The sequence below is a fragment of the Onychomys torridus genome, chromosome 2 (assembly GCF_903995425.1).
Source record: "Onychomys torridus chromosome 2, mOncTor1.1, whole genome shotgun sequence".
NCBI classification, from domain to species: Eukaryota; Metazoa; Chordata; class Mammalia; order Rodentia; family Cricetidae; genus Onychomys; species Onychomys torridus.
This window is the reverse complement of record NC_050444.1, coordinates 95,086,505-95,103,239: the sequence shown is the minus strand read 5'-3', so window position 1 is coordinate 95,103,239 and position 16,735 is coordinate 95,086,505. Positions and strand designations below refer to the sequence as shown.

At 36.2% G+C, this 16,735-nt stretch overlaps 1 protein-coding gene across 37 annotated transcripts in view; it reads left to right on the top strand.

Moving 5' to 3' along the window:
- The window catches only part of Ptprd (protein tyrosine phosphatase receptor type D), a 2,001,112-nt gene that overhangs the window by 570,072 nt on the left and 1,414,305 nt on the right, over positions 1–16,735 (top strand). For all 37 annotated transcript variants that reach the window (XM_036177144.1, XM_036177143.1, XM_036177148.1 and 34 more), the window contains one exon: positions 318–356. The gene's annotated coding sequence lies outside the window, so the exon portion shown is untranslated. The remainder of the gene's footprint in view (positions 1–317; positions 357–16,735) is intronic.

Here is a 16,735-nt window from a genome sequence, read left to right as displayed (position 1 = left end):
TGACAAAATTAAAATGAATTTAATAATATTCTTGATATTTTTGATCATTTACCAAATGATTTTATGGTCACTGGAATTACTGAAGAATGTTTCCCTTAGCTAGACTGTCTTCTCACACTGCTGAGTAGACCAGGACAATATGAAGTTAAGTAAATACGTTTTAAGTAAAAATTACTTTTGTCTAGGAAATGATTTCCAAAGTTATTCATTTAGTTTGTTTTATTTGTGAAGATGACAGGAATTATAACATTGTTTTCTCTTTAAAAACAGACTGTTAAAGCCCCATGTTTTCTTCTCTTTGTTTTGTCATATATCAGGCTTGGACTCCTGGATCGTCTGGTGACTTGAACTGTCTGGTGAGTTTTGTTCTCTTCTGTTCTGTTTCCCTGATTCTTCTGGGAATCTTCTCTTACACTAATTACTTTGCACCTGTCTTTAGAGGATGGTTTTCTTTTTACTAGAGACTGAATCATTTTAGAAAAAGTTTTCTTAATTTTTATTTACTGAGGTTTAATCTTAAGGCCAAAGTCAATTTCATGTTAAAGGTACTCTGATGTACTTAAATCTTGATATTTGGCAGTTAACCTCACAGGTCATGAGAACATTCCAATCTAGGGCAACAATGGAACACACCATTGAGAGTCTTTGATTGGAGAGAGCTCTGCTAGGGATCAGTGTTATGCAGGATCGATTTAAATTTTTCAGATAGGTCAAATTAATTTAAAAAGATACAGCCACAAAAAAGGTGAGACAATAACCAAACCTTAAAAATATTTTGCATATTAAAGTAGAGCAGTAAAATACTGAAGGCACTATGCATTTCTACACTGAAACTCTTAAAATTTTATAGCATTTACCTACCACATCAATTATAGGCAAGTAGAGGTGTTCTGTTTCATTAAAAAAAATGTAATTGTTTCAATGTATTTTTATTTAGTTGGATGTTTAACTGTATAGCAACTTGGTATTTGTACTGACTCCAGCCAGCCTTTTGAAATAATGCTCCCATACAAATACACTCTCAGACCTTGCCATAATTTGAACATTTTCAATATTATTTTATTATAAAATATTGTATTGTATTTTATATTGTTAATATTCTGAAAGTTCTATCGTTCAGATTCCTGTGTGTTCTAGGGTCCCTCATTCTCCTCACATTTGCAGAGACACTTTGTGCAGTACCAAGCCAAGCGTCAAGTACTTTTCCAATTGGGTTTCAGGGACATGTTCTGTCCCTCCAGGAGCTGAGCACCAGTGAGGAGCCTGGAAGGCCAGTCTGTTTGTGGTGGTCCTTTATGTCCCACTCAGAATTGGTTTTAGGCTTTCTAGATGGTCACCTGTCATGTGTTCATCTAGACAGTCACCTAGCCATGACTTTTCTGTGCTGCTCCCAGTCTTCAAAGTCCACCCAAACACCAAGACAGCCTTGTTGAGCATCCACCACAAAAGGTTAAGCATAGAGAATTACAGAGATCAAAGAGATAATTCAGCTAATGTGTGAGATCATGGCACTTCCAAGAGCTTCTGGGTCACGTAGTTTTCCCACTGGGAAGTGTGCCCCGTCACTCCTCTTTTACACCAATGTGTGACCACCCCATTGGGATCAGCACCTTTCCTAGGAAAACCTGCTTTGAATCATTTCTGTCCACTTTGTCTCCTGTCTCTGAGCTCATGAGATTGATAAACAAATTATCATGAAAATCCTTTCGGCAGGCTGGAGAGGTGGCCCAGTGGTTAAGAGCACTGGCTATTCTTCCAAAGGTCCTACGTTCAATTCCCAGTAACTACATGGTGGCTCACAACCATCTATAATAAGATCTGGGCCCCTCTTCTGTTGTGCAGGCATACATGCAAACAGAGCACTGCATACATAATAATAAATTCAAAAATAAGAAAAAGAAAAAAATCACATTAAAAAATACCTTCTGCATTTCATTCTGTCCACAGAAAAGGTAAGGTGGGCATTGCTACCCATAACAGGTTAGCCAGGCAGTGTGCCTATGTTTACTGGTCATGAGTAGAATTTGCATGCTCTTTGATTAGGATTATCTGGAAAATTGTCAAAGGAAAAATATAGTAAGTGTAAAGTTACACTAGAAATATATATCATGAAGAGTAAGTTAGTGTCATTTTTACCAATTTCTCAGTGTTCTGGTCCTAGTCTTTCCCTGGGAAGACTATGAAGGCTCACATCCTAATTTCTCTTAGCATATGCTACAACTAGAAAACCTATTTCAACTTCTACTGGGAGGTAACACCTTACAGACAGCAGAAAGCTTCTTCTTACCATTTCCATCCTAGCAAATAGTAGAATACTTCTTTGTTGTTGATTTATTTTTTCCTAAACCTTTTCTGAGCCACAGGAGTTAGAGCAGGGGTGTACAATGTTCTTTCTTCTGAATTTCATATCTCCATTTGTGGAGCTCTCAGGTTGACTGGTCAAAATGATGATTATTCTGTATCTTAATTAATCCTCTTTTAATAAAACTGAGAGCCTACAACAGCTCTAATCCACATACTCCCATCATGTTTCCTGAAGAGTTTGTCTACCAGTGTATTGCTGGATATGCATTATTATTCCATTTATCTAGTAGTAATCTTCTTTCAGTACGTGCCAGGAACTTTGAAAGTTGGTCATACAGTTCATTTCTTCTCTAACTTCAGTAACTTTACTTCTATGCACAGAGCCATCTTCCATGTCTAGCCCTACACCCATTCTCATTCACTATTAAAGGCAAACTGAAGTCCCATTTTTTCCTGGATGGGTTGTTAGTTTTAAATAGTGAAATTTCATTATTTTTCTGATTATTTTTATTTTCAGGATTAAAAAGTTCAGCATTTTATCTAACTCAACTATTACTGATTCTAGAGTGTTTGCATTGTGTGTCCAGCTCTTGCACAATAAATTCACAAACTAGATAAGTAAGTTAATTATGGCTCCCTGTATGCCAACTGCGACACACTGAACACATTGTTCTATGCTTATTAGCTCCTCAAAAAAAACATTTTATAAATTGACTAACTTTTTTCAAATGTCAAGTTTAAATTTTGATTTCTGTAAACTTTCATTTCCATCAAATTTGCTCCAGTCCAGTTATGACTGGCAAATACAATCAGTAACATGAAGGCAGTGAAGATGGGCAGCATTACCTGTAAAATACAAACCCCAGTAGTTCTGAGATACACGTGAGTACAGAAACTAGTAACACAAATTAGGTACATTAGAATAAACTCTGGTCAGACTGTATAGTTCTCCAAATAAAGAGTACCCTTGGACACACTATCAGCAAAAAAATAAGAAAAGAAAAAATTCTTTTCAGTATTCATTTATGTAAGGTAAGGTACTTAACGCTTATGATTCACTGATTTTGTGTCTTTGTGTGTGGCTGCAGTAATTTGTTCCAGTTCATCAATTTTATTTTCTGCACCTGGAGACTGAACCTTTAAAGAGGTCAAAATAATAACATGCACAGCAGTAATACAGATGAAATGAGGTTTTTAAGGCATCCCTGTGATCAGGTGTGGTTGATGGACTTTTCCCTCTAGTCTAATTTTGACAGCAGAATATTTTGTACTGTCTCAGTGACGGGGAAGGTAAAGGTGGAAGGGATCCATTATTTGCATCAGTTACAGAACTGATGGATTAAGAGCAGAGATTCAATCTTACTCTGCAATTCCAAGGACTAAGAAGATGTCCCTCCACCAGGTTCTCAGTAAATCTAATCCTCAGGGTGTCTCAGAAGCAGCCCTGACCCATAAGCCTGGAGAAGTCCAGAATGTGATTGATTAGAGTGAGCTTTCCCTTGCAGGGCTTTTACTGTGCTTACAAACTTGTTTTAAATTAAAAGAGCACTGTCACAGCTCTCTCAAGTTTTGAAACACACATCTACATGCTTTATATATGTAAAACTATAGGCCTAATCAATGCAATCAGTAAAGTAAAATCCATGGCAACACAATCACTTCAGAGTCGAATGGTAATAATTAATAGAAACTCTTTTTTCTCATTCATGCTCTCAAGTTTATATGTAAATTTTATGTAAGTTTGGCCATCTTGCTTTTTTTGTTTGTTTGTTGTCATTGTTGTTAGGATATTGTAGGCAATGTTCAAGCCACATTCATATGGTTAGCATTAGTCATGAAATTTCCTTCAAATCACATGAATTATTCAATTGTAGCATTACATTTTCCAAGAATTGAGTATTGTCTCTCATTTGAAGAGTTTGAAATAAGATTTCTTTCCTTAGGCCACAAAGTCTTCATGTTTTAGAGAATTCTTCCTTCAAAATCTTAACTGTTTAGGTACTGTATGTAGCTTTAGCTACCAGGCACTTCTCTAAATTGGAGCCCTGAGTTCAAATCTCAAGACTGAGAATATGATAAAATAAAAGCTTGGTGTTAAGTTGCACTATCTTTTCAAATGTTTTGTGTTGTGTGTACGGATTAGAAGAAAAGAACTAACCAGGCCCACCTCACAGTTGTGAGTAAACACAGATATGAAAATACTTTGGCTATTTTAAATTAACACATAGGTATTTTTTTTCATTGTTAGTATGCAATCTTGATGTTGATCACCATTTTATGAGTATAGACTATGTGTTTAGAACAAAGGGAAGAATCATATGTGTGTGTACTCATGGATTCCCTCATGTTTTCCAACTACATTTTATAATTACTTGTGCAAATATTTGAATAGGGATTGGGAAATATTATTTAAAAGTACACTAGAGATGACCCTAACTTTATGGTCCTTTATGTCCTCTGTAAAAATTATATTACTTTGCTTATTTGTTATTAATATTTTTAATTTAATTTACTTTTTAAATGTATGGGGGGTTGTCTGCATATATGCATGCAGAATGTGTGTGCATTGTGCCTAAATAGACCAAACGGAGCATAAGATCCCCAGAAACTACAGATTCACACTATGAGCAGCTAGTGAGTCCTAGAAATTGAACCAAGTTCCTATGGAAACTACCAAGCCTTTTCTTTACCCCTATTTGTTATTATTTTTAATTGCTATCTTATAAAATTATGAGCACTTGCCTTGGACATTTTACAGAGTCATTGCTGAGGTAGCAGGTTACTGAAAATCATAATGTCGTGCAAGATCATGCAGGTGCTAGCTCATCTCCTTTCTTTCTTGAATGTACAGGCTGAGCCAATACATCTTGGTGGAGTGGGAAGTCCTGCGTCAGCACGTCTCCTATATTTTTTGATATTAAAATGATTACATTTGCTTTCCACCTTGCAGATAGGTGGGTGATGGGATTAAACATGGCCAAGGACAAACGGACATGAAGCTCATCATTTGTGTGCAAACAGGGTAGGCAATAGAGCAGTATCTTCTACCACAGTGTAGATTGTAGTGACGCATTAGTTTGGGATGCCACAGCCATTGGGAGAGATGAAGACAGATGCTATGGAGATTCCCATGTCCATAGCCAGCTTGAGGAGCCAGGACTAAACCTTGCGCTTTCAAGCTCTGGAGTTGCTTTTGTTTGTTTTGTCTCTCAGCAGTGTACAGCTCACTGACAATAACCAAAGAGACCTGATGATGGTCACTACAGCATTGCGGTGACTACCAGGTACAGAAGACTGCTGCCTGATTGATATACAGTCTGCTAATTCTGTTTTGGTTTTGAAGTAATTTTTTTATTGGTCCTCACCAAACTTTTAGGTGGTACTATATATATGCATACATACATGTATATATATGGGAGAACATATTACTCAGTTTAAAATCCTCAACAAATCTCTTAAAAAACTTCATGGTACTATTAAGATAAAATTCAGCATTAGTTCCTCACCAGAGTGAACATGTGAACTAGGTAACATGGACAGCCCATCTACAATAAAAAAAATAGTTAGTTTTCTTTTTTTTTTTTTAAAGTGTTTTGGTAATAATACTTTTAGTTCACTAATTTTAAATATCATAGAGTAACAATTCATGTTAAAGGAATCTAGCAGTCATTTCCTGAGTTAAAAAGAGTCACCCTTCCTGGATGCATGGTTTCAGTGCACTGTTCATCTCACTGTGCTCCACATTTACTGTGTTTGTTCAAATGACCTGCAAAGACACCATCTCATATGTGCTTAGCTCTTGCTTTTTATAGTAGAAATTTCTCTGTACTGTTTGTAAGAGCCATACTAATTTAAATGCCACCAACATGTCCAAAGAGTGTCATTTTTACAACAGCTAATTAGTTAAACATAACCTATTTCCTTCACACATAGGACTGGAGATCAAAAATAATTGTATACAATTACCTGGAATTGAAAGATTTAAATGTATTGCTAAGGAAGGGGAACAACAAATTATGGCTCCTAAAGCATCATGTCAATCATTAACATCCTCTGCAATAGTCAGGGGATGTTAAAAGCTACCTCTCCAGTGCTTACTCTTCTTTTGAGATCAGAAAGAACAACCACATCAGGGGTTCACTCTGAGGAAGATGTCACATCCCCACAAGAAAACTCATCCAGGGAGTATCTGCATCTTTTCTTCTCTTGTTAACCCAATTTCACATTCTGGATGGAATCTAAAAATGGTCCCCAAGAGAGTACATCCTATTTAGGCAGGAGAGTAGCATGTATACAGACCTCCGTGGCAATGGGCAAGCATTGCTCTGTGTCCTGTCAGTGTCCTGTCCTTCAGGACGGTATAGATAGACACACTTAGTAATGACCCAAGCTGCATTTGAAGCCTGACAATATTTGAGTAAAATTAAAGAGTGTCCTTTCTGTGAAAAGTGAAACTTTTTTTTTAAATTTCAACATCTGATATAGAATATGAAAGAATAATTTCACTAAAACAGAATAATTTCAACAAATCCACTGATGTACCTACTGTGTCCTTAATATACTGACAGAAAGATCTGTAGTAAATTGAACTTGGAATCCCCTGTGAAATTTTTTTGCTTTCTGTGTTAAATCATGCCAATCTTTTCCAAGTGTTCATAAAACCAGAAAAACTCTCCTAATAACTTTTCTTTGAAAATCTCAAGCGGCTCTGTTTGTTCTTGCCTGCCCTTTTGGCTACACACTCCCCCTTAAGGCCTTTCTCCACTGGCTCCTCTAAGAGCTACTCACTTATTCCTCATACCAGAAAAACCCTGCAGTTGTAGCCTGTATTCCTTTAAACTTGTCATTCTCTTCCTGCTGATCTGGAGATGGTTTTAAGATCATCAATCTTCATTTTGGATGGTTTTTCTTTTTTTCTATTTATTTTTTTTTCGCCTTTTTTATTTATTATATTTGTGTTTTAATTTTACACATCAGCCAGGGGTTCCCCTGTCCTCCCCCCTCCCATCCCCATCCCACCTTCCCCCCAGCCCCTCCCCTCCAATCCCATCGCCTCCAGGGCCAACACTCCCCTGGGGATTCAATTCAACCTGGTGGATTCAGTACAGGCAGGTCCAGTCCCCTCCTTCCAGGCTAAGCAAAGTGTCCCCGTGTAAGCCCAAGGTTCCAGACAGCCAGCTCATGCAGTAAGGACAGGTCCGGGTCCCACTGCCTAGATGCCTCCCAAACAGTTCAAGCTATTCAGTTGTCTCACTTATCCAGAGGGCCTGATCCAGTTGGGGGCTCCACAGCTTTTGATTCATAATTCATGTATTTTCATTAGTTTGGCTATTTGTCCCTGTGCTTTTCCAATCTTGGTCTCAACAATTCACACTCTTACAGTCCCTCCTTTTTCTAGCCAATTGGACTCCTGAAGCTCCACCTAGGGCATGGCTGAGGATCTTTGCATCCACTTCCATCAGCTATTGGATATGAGTTCCAGCACGACCATTAGGGTGTTTGGCCATCTGATCACCAGACTAGGTCAGATCAGGCTTTCTCTTGACCACTGCCAGCAGTCTACAGTGGGTGTATCATTGTGGGTTTTTGGGGACCTCTCTAGCACTTTGCTTCTTCCTGTTCTCATGTGGTCTTCATTTATCATGGTCTGTTATTCCTTGTTCTCCCTTCCTGTTTTTCTTTCATTTTAATTTTATTTAATGTTTTTTACAAGGTTGGGAATGGAACCCAGGGCCTCACTGAGTTACATTACTAGCTCACTTTATCATTTGATCTCATATTAAATATGTTTAATACTAGGACACACAGATAATTTAAATTATGATTAATGAGGAAGCCTATAGACTATTTGAGCATCTTCCTGGAGATACAATCAAACAATGGCAAGTTAGGTCGATGGGATGAGCTTCCAGGGAAGTACACATTGTAGTCAATCATTTGACATTGCAACAAGATGGTATTCCATAAAGTGCACACTTGAGAACTATAGATTCTAGTCATCCAAACAGTGTCTCATGGTTTGTGTAAATCTGCAGTTTTGTATGGGGCCTCATCCATAAGCTCTCCTCAGTCACAGGTGCCTGGAGGTTGGTATAGCTAATGGAGGATTTAACATTACCCTGCTTATGGCTGTCTACACGCCTTGTTTCTGAGATCTTTTTATAGCTTATAGATTTGTGCTGGTGCCTTGAAAGATAATAATTTAGTCATTGTTTAGATCTGAGAATCAGGACTCTAAGGGGTGCAAGGAAGGTGAATAAGGAGAATTCTAAGCTATAATACAATATTTCTAGGACACTGATTCTTGTCATTGTATGATATATCAGTGCTTTGTTCAATGGCCATGTGCACTATCCATGAAGCACAGTAGGGACTGATTTTTTTTTACACTGAATTCTTACAAAATCAAAGAATACTCTCTTCTTTGATAGGCATGTAGTTATTATATTGCCCCAGCATGAATTGTCAAGCCTCTGACTCACCTCATGTGAAATTCTCTTTCTAAAATTCTGCTTTTCTAAAATACATCTCCTATAAGAACAAGCTTAGCAAAATTTACAATTATAGGAGGTAGGATTGGTTTTAATTATTTCAAATGAATTATTTTCTTTTAAAAACATACTAAAGATTCTTGAAGTATTAATGTTTGCAATAAAAATGTTGCTAAAATTTTTACTGTTAAGAATTCTCAAATAGTACTTTTTATTGAGTAAAATAATCTTTGAATATTTTCTTTCAGTATACCAACATGTAGGTAGATAATTATGAATATTATTAATTTTTGAAATGAAATAAAAATATTGTTTAAAGGGAACATTTTAAACATAAGAATTAAGGCTATTTCAAGGAACCTCCTGGAAACTTTTGCATGCCTCACTTTATCAATAAGTAAAATACTTATAAATTGTTTAAATCTTGCCTGGTATGCACAATTCAAATGTTTACATAAGATATCAGATTTGTATCATTGCCTGTCTAGCTGGTGACTTCATTGAGCATCCTAGCACCTTAAAGTGATTCAGTAACATCATTTTAGTCATCATTTTATTAATGTTCACCTCAAATACAGAGCACAAAAATGACATGGCTTCAGACAACTGAGGATGTGGCAAGGATCATGCTACATTAGTATACTTACTGTTATTATTCTACAAGGGAATATCACAAAGCATAACATCATCATTGTAGGATCCTGATGTCAGACTGGTACAGACATTAATGAAGTTGTACTATCCACTTTTCTGGTAGCATCACTGAATTTAAAAAAAGTGAGTGTTTCCCCTTTCCACTTACCAAGTACGATACATTGACATAAAAACAATCTACCATGATAATAAAAGAGAAATCAAGTCTCTATTGGGATAATATATACTACTTGAGAGTAAAGTTACGTAATTCAAGTTTACTGCATCTTGATCTTGCTCTGATTGATTTATATTGAAAATAAATCTTTAGTTTTCTCATCATTTTATGTATATTATGATCCCTACCATTTTTCTTCATTTGACCAATTGAAAAGCATAATATTAAGACATCTAATTTATGCTATCATTATTTTGCTTTTTTCCCTACTTAGTAGATAAATTTATAAAGTAAAATCTCAGATATCATTTTTAAAGCTATTCCTCCCTGGCATCTTCTCATATGCTTATGACTCCCCACTGTTACAGAGCAGTAAATGAAGCCAGATTTTCTCAGTAGGAATGATTTACACAGTAGCAATTTATGTATGAACATTCTGTTCAGCATTTAAAGTTAGTATAATCAATTTTAATTCAAAGCAATACACAGTCATTCTACATATGCCCAGTACATCCCCAAACTTTAAAAATGTGTTCCAATTTCAGGTTTTCCCTTTCAAGCCCTTAAAGTATTAAAAATTTAAACACGAATTGATTTGAAATTGGTTTGTGCATTTAAAAAGCTAAAGAGACGCCCGAACTGACCTAGTCTGGTGATCAGATGGCCAAACACCCTAACTGTCATGCTAGAACTCTCATCCAATAACTGATGGAAGTGGATGCAGAGATCCTCAGCCAGGCCCCAGGTGGAACTCCAGGAGTCCAATTGGCTAGAAAAAGGAGGGATTGTAAGAGTGTGAATTGTTGAGACCAAGATTGGAAAAGCACAGGGACAAATAGCCAAACTAATGGAAACACATGAATTATGAACCAAAGGCTGTGGAGCCCCCAACTGGATCAGGCCCTCTGGATAAGTGAGACAATTGAATTGCTTGAACTGTTTGGGAGGCACCCAGGCATTGGGACCCAGACCTGTCCTTAGTGCATGAGCTGGCTGTTTGGAACTTGGGGCTTATGTGGGGACATTTTGCTCAGCCTGGAAGGAGGGGACTGGACCTCCCTGGACTGAATCTACCAGTTTGAGCTGAATCCCCAGGGGAGTCTTTGCCCTGGAGGAGATGGGAATGGGGGATCGGCTGGGGGAAAGGTGGGGGGGGAGTGGGGAGAACAGGGGAACCCATGGCTGATATGTAAAATTAAATTAAATTAAATAAAAAAAAGGCTAAAGAGAAGATATATAAAATAAACATCTTAATAAATCTTGAGATTTAATTTTGGCCAGGTATACTAAATAGTTGCTTCTATAACTTTCAGTAAACATTTTAATATCTCCGTGTCTCTGATTTATTATCTTTAAAATAAGCATGTATACAAAAATAATTCCCAAAGCTGGAAACCTCTTTCAAATGAAAAGTCTTACCCCTTTCCTGTTTTGGTGTTTTGGTAATGGGATCTCATCTGACATTCTCACTAAATTTCAGGTAAGAGCTGATGTACCTTTACTTGTAACAATGTGATGGCTTTTGTCAAATGTTTCTACTCTGGCCTGACATTTATACAACAACGTCCTTTTCCTCTTGCAAAAGAAAATAAGTAGTTGTGCTTTTTTAAGAATATTAAAGAATAGCTAAACTATTTACTTTTTTCTTTATACTTACTCTGAAAAATAAAGAAATGTTTCATGGTCTTCGTATCTTTTCTTCTCCCCCTTTTCTCTGCAATGGAAAAGGAGAAATACCTTTAAACTAGCCATAAATAGCACCAACGTTCAGTTCACCACAATTAAACACAATATTTTAAGAAAACATTTTGGGAGAATTTATGCTTACTTGTGGGGTGCAAGAGACATGGCTCAGTTGTTTAGAATACTTATGGCTATTGCAGAGGATTTAGATTTTGTTTCCAGTGCCCACATGACAGCAAACAACTGTTGATAACTCCAATTTTGAAGGATATAATGCCTTTATATTTTCCTGGGGCACTGCACACAGGTGGTGCACAGACATACATGCAGACTAAGCACTCATTCACATAAAACTAATATTGTTTAAATGTATCTTTAAACTCCTTCTATTTTAATTATTTTATTAATTTTCTGACTTCCTAGTCATAAGTGTTTTGTATTTGGTAGGACCAAGTGTTCCTATGCCCTAAATTCTTCCTTAAGTACAGTAAGTGGCAAGCCAATATAAAGGGTTAGCTTTGCTGAGTTCTTGCTTCCATTCCCTATAGGCAGGACACTGGCTTACTTCTCCCTTATCTCTTACAGGCTAGACACCTGCACTACTGATGTTATGAAGTCAGCCCTCTAGATCTATGGGGAGGGTTTATGTTGGAATCATAGACATTTCACTTAAGTCACTCTTTCTGTGTCTTTTATTTTCAAAACTAATCTTGTAAGACTGGTGTAAATGCCCATAAAAGTCATATAAACAGATAGCAAATAGCTTTCACGCATTTTTACTCCGAATCCATTAAGAAACTAACTAGACCTGCCTTGTTATTAACAACTCTACTTCATACAGAAAATCAGACTGGCCAGTTGAAATGCTCTTCTTTCTGCACCTCTGATTAACCCCTCATCAGAAAAGAATTTTGAAAAATAGGACCCTGTAATATGAAGGTGAAAAATCTCAGGAATGAATATGTTCTCTAAGAACTGTGCTATGTGCTCTGCTCTATCCACACACCAATTGTAAGTTTCTAGATTATTGTTTTAAAATGTTTAAAATGTTTTTTTTTTAATTTTTGAGATTATAATATAAAATATAATTATATAATTTCCCTTCTTTCCTCTAAAGCAGTGGTTCTCAACCTTCCTAACACTGTGATCCTTGTATACAGTCCCTCATGTGGTGAATCCCAACCATGATACTATTTCATTGCTATTTCATAACTGTAATTTTGATACTCCTATGAATTGTAATGTAAATATCTTATATGCGCCCCCTGTGAAAGGGCTCTTCAACCCCAAAGAGCTTGTGACTCACAGGTTAAGAACTGCTGCTCAAAACACTCTATGAAATCCTCTTGCTCTCTTTCTAATTCATGGCATGTTTTTCTTTAATTGCTATATATTTTTATGCATCTCTCCCCTAAATACATAAATGCAAACTGCTCAGTGCACATATTATTTGTATGTGTTTTTGCTGGACTGATGATTTACTATTGGATACTTATATTGGATATCTTAGTTGCTCATAGTTCTTTGTCTAGGATTGAGGCCTCGTGGTCTTTCTCCTGTTAGTGTTAGCATGTTTATGAGTGCCCTCCTTGTTTATGTGTTAAGTACCTGAATTTGGCTTGTGAGGCAGCCATGTCGCTGAAATTTCATTCTCTGACATTTGTAGGAGATACAGTCTTGCAGCAAACTTCCTGTTCCTCTAGCTCTTACTGTCTTTTTTCCACCCTCTACTGCAATGATTGCTGAATCTTAGATGCAGGAGTTGTGTTGTAGATGTATAAGTTGGAACTGGTCTCCACAACTATGCATTTTCATTGGCTATGTTATTCTATAATGCTATATATCTGTAGCAAAGAGAAGTTTCCTCTTTGAGAGGTGAGAACTACACTTATCTGTAGCTATAAGGATAAATATTTGAGTGTAGTGAAAATGTGATTTTTGTCTTTATGCCTATTCACGTGGTTTATTACTTTTGTTGACTTGCATATGTTGAATCATAGCTGCCTCTCAAGGATAAAGTCAACTTGGTCCTGATGGATAATCTTTTGGTTGCATATCTGTATTCTCTTTGTAAGAGATTTTTGTTTGTTTATTTGTTTTGTTTTTTAATATTTTTGGATCTATTTTCATGCACAATCTTAGCCAGTAGTTTCATTTTATTTTGTTGTGTCTTTACCTGGTTTGGACATTAGAGTTCTATAGGATGATTGGGGAGTGTTCCTACTGTCTCTTTCAATAGTCTCCACTTCCATACCCACCCCCTTTTTTCTTCTTGCTGTTCCTCCTCCTCCTCCTCCTCCTCCTCCTCCTCCTCCTCCTCCTCCTCCTCCTCTTCTTCTTCTTCTTCTTCTTCTTCTTCTTCTTCTTCTTCTTCTTCTTCTTCTTTTCCTTTGTAGTTTAAAAAGGATTAGCTGTGGATCTTCTTTGAACATCTGGTAGAATTCTGTGGTGGACTCACCTGGCCCTTAGCTTTTGTAGTTAGAAGGTTTTTATTACTACTTTAATCTCATTTATTACAGATTTGTTTTGGCTATTGATCTTTCCTAAGAGATCACTGTTGGTAATTCAACAGATTCTAGAAATTCAGTCATCTCTGAGGTTTTACAACTTAATGGAGTACTTTTAAAAATGCCTTATAATTTAAATTTCATTGGTATCTGCTGTACTGTTTCCCTATTCATTTATGATTCCATTAGTTTTGGGTCCCAAGGGCGTGTAAATATTTGTTTAAATTCTTAAAGAACTAACTCTTAGATTCCTTGATTCTTTAAATTGTTATGTTTCTATTTCATTAATTTCTACTCTAATTTTTATTATTACTTGCTGTCTACTGGATTTAAGTTTATTTTTTTCAATGTTTTGAATTGTATCACTAAATCATAGATTTGGGCTCAATCTGATTTTTTTTTAATCAAGCACTTATTGCTAATTTCTCTTGTAGAACTGCTTTCAGGATGTCTCACAGGATTTGTTGTGTTGTTTTCATTTTCACTTAGTTACAGAAATTTTTAAATTTTCTTACTTGATTTCTTCTTTGATGCATTCATCATTCAGTAGTCAGCTGTTTAATATCCAAAAGTTTAATGTGTTTATTAAAGATTTGTTTGTTGTTGATTTTAAGTTTTATTACAATATAGTCATGGAAGATATATGGAATTGTTTCAATCTTTCTGAATTTTTGTGGATTTTTTTCACAAGTTGCAATCTATTCTAGAGAAGCTTCTTCATAAATGCTGAGTAGCATATTTATTCTTTAGTGCTTAGGAGAAATACTCTGTAGATATTTGTTAAATTCATTTGGTGTTTGATATCATTTAATTGTGATGTTTATCTTATGTTCAGATGACCTATCTACTGGAGACAGTGGGGCATAGAACTCACCACCTACTAATGCAATGATGTTATGTGTCTTTATTTTCAGTAATACATTTTGTTAAATTAGATTAGTTTTACCAGAGTTTAGTGAATACATTGCTACAATAGTAATATTTTCTTGGCTAATTGTACCATTGATTAAACAAAGTGGCCTTCTTTATCTCTTCTGACTACTTTTAGTTCCAACTCCATTTTGTCATAAATTAGCAGAATGATAACTTGTTACTATCTGGTCACATTTGGTTTGAGTACTTTGGTCTATCCTTTTATTCTAAAATAGTGCCATCTTTTAAAGCTAAAATGTGTTTCTTATAGACAACATATAGATAGACTTGACACAACCTTTCTGTAAATTTTTTTTTGGAGAACTTAGGCTGTTAATTTTTACAATTATTGAAAGAAGTCTAAATTCCAGTCACTTTATGTGTTTTATTTTTGTTTGTATTATTTGTGGTGTCACTGGTACTTTCTTCAGCCCCAAATATTGCTTCCTGAATTTTATTTAGGTTTCATTTTAATATAATTTTAGGTATATAATTTTATACCATGGAATCTTTTTCTTTGAGTACTGGCATTCTGTCACACATAGGCCAGATTCATTCAGATCTTTAGGCTTTCCTCTGGTTTTGGTAGATGGGGTATTGGGTTTTACAATTCCATTGTGGTTTCAGTTTGAGATGCATCAAATGTTTCTATCTTGTTATTGAACTCTGTTTTCAAATCTAGGATTGTCTTTGTCATTTACAGCAACCTTATATTTGTGTTTTTGGGGGAATCACTTAGGGTTTATTCTTTTTAAGTTTATTTCTTGTAAAGTATATTGAACTATTTCTTTGTGTTTTCTTCAAGCTCCTTGAATTATTTGAAGTGTATGAATATTCTTTTAAATTCTTTATTCTGGGGATCACTTGGTTAATTCTCACTGGCAAATGTTTCAACAGGATTGGTGAGGCTTTTGGAGATGCAGATACTCTCTGGATCTCTTACATTGTTTGTATTTTTTGCAGTGATGTCTGTATATGTGGAACTGCCTTTGTTTGATTTGTGACTCATTTAAACAGATCAGTTTGGGGTTGAAGAGACTATATGTGCCTCAAATTGAGCCTAGACATTGGATTTGGATTGGATAAAATGAAGTCAGGAAGATACTGTGGACTAGGATCTTGTGAAGGCTGTGCATCCTTGTCCTAGTCTGGAGTATGGGCCTTTATCTCGGAGTTGGTTGGGGTCAGAGTAGGGTATGATTAGGCAGACTCACTTGACTAGACTCTGAAGTAGTATGTGAACATGCCTGGGTGGAAAGACTGTGTGTGACTTGGTAGAGACCTGTGGGATAAGGGCAGACAGGGCACATCCTGGCAGAGTATTAGAAATTGTTCCCTAGAAGGTGTGGCCAGACTAGGCTGAGGCACTAAATTTGGCACCTGGTTAGATCTTGGGTTAGGGAGGTTTGTCAAGGGTAGGATTAGGATGATTTTCCTGGGTAGGCAATGGAGAAAGATGTACAGGATCTGGCTGGGTGGAGGGGTTTCACATGATGAATAATTCTAGATTATTCTTGATGTTCAAATTTACACAAATTTAATTATTGCATATTCCCCTTTAGTTTTTATCTGATTTTCTTCTGTTTCTAGGAATCAGCTGAAACTATCTAAAGCCTGCTCCCTTAAATTTAAATTGAACATTTTCCTCTTTTACTTTTTCGTTTCTCAGTTCCAACCAAAGCACTAAAGTGATTGCTAGTCACAAATATTATAAAATGGTAGTTGTGTGACATTTTGAAGAAATGAGTAGAAGCATTTGTTCAACCAAGACAGGTTAATGGACCAATGAGGCAATTCTACCCAACTCTTGCTCAGGGACCCAGAGTTTAGGATTGTTTATGCATATATAAATGAATTACAGGATCATGAGTTACTTCAGCAGGTGCATCACTGAGAATCCCTCTTCAGCATGGGAGATAATTCCTGAAGCCTGAATCCCTGGAGCTCTATGCCGAAATTTCAGGTAACTTACCAAAGAATGTTCATACCCATGGAGAATTTCCTCTTTGCTGACTTTGGTTATGGAA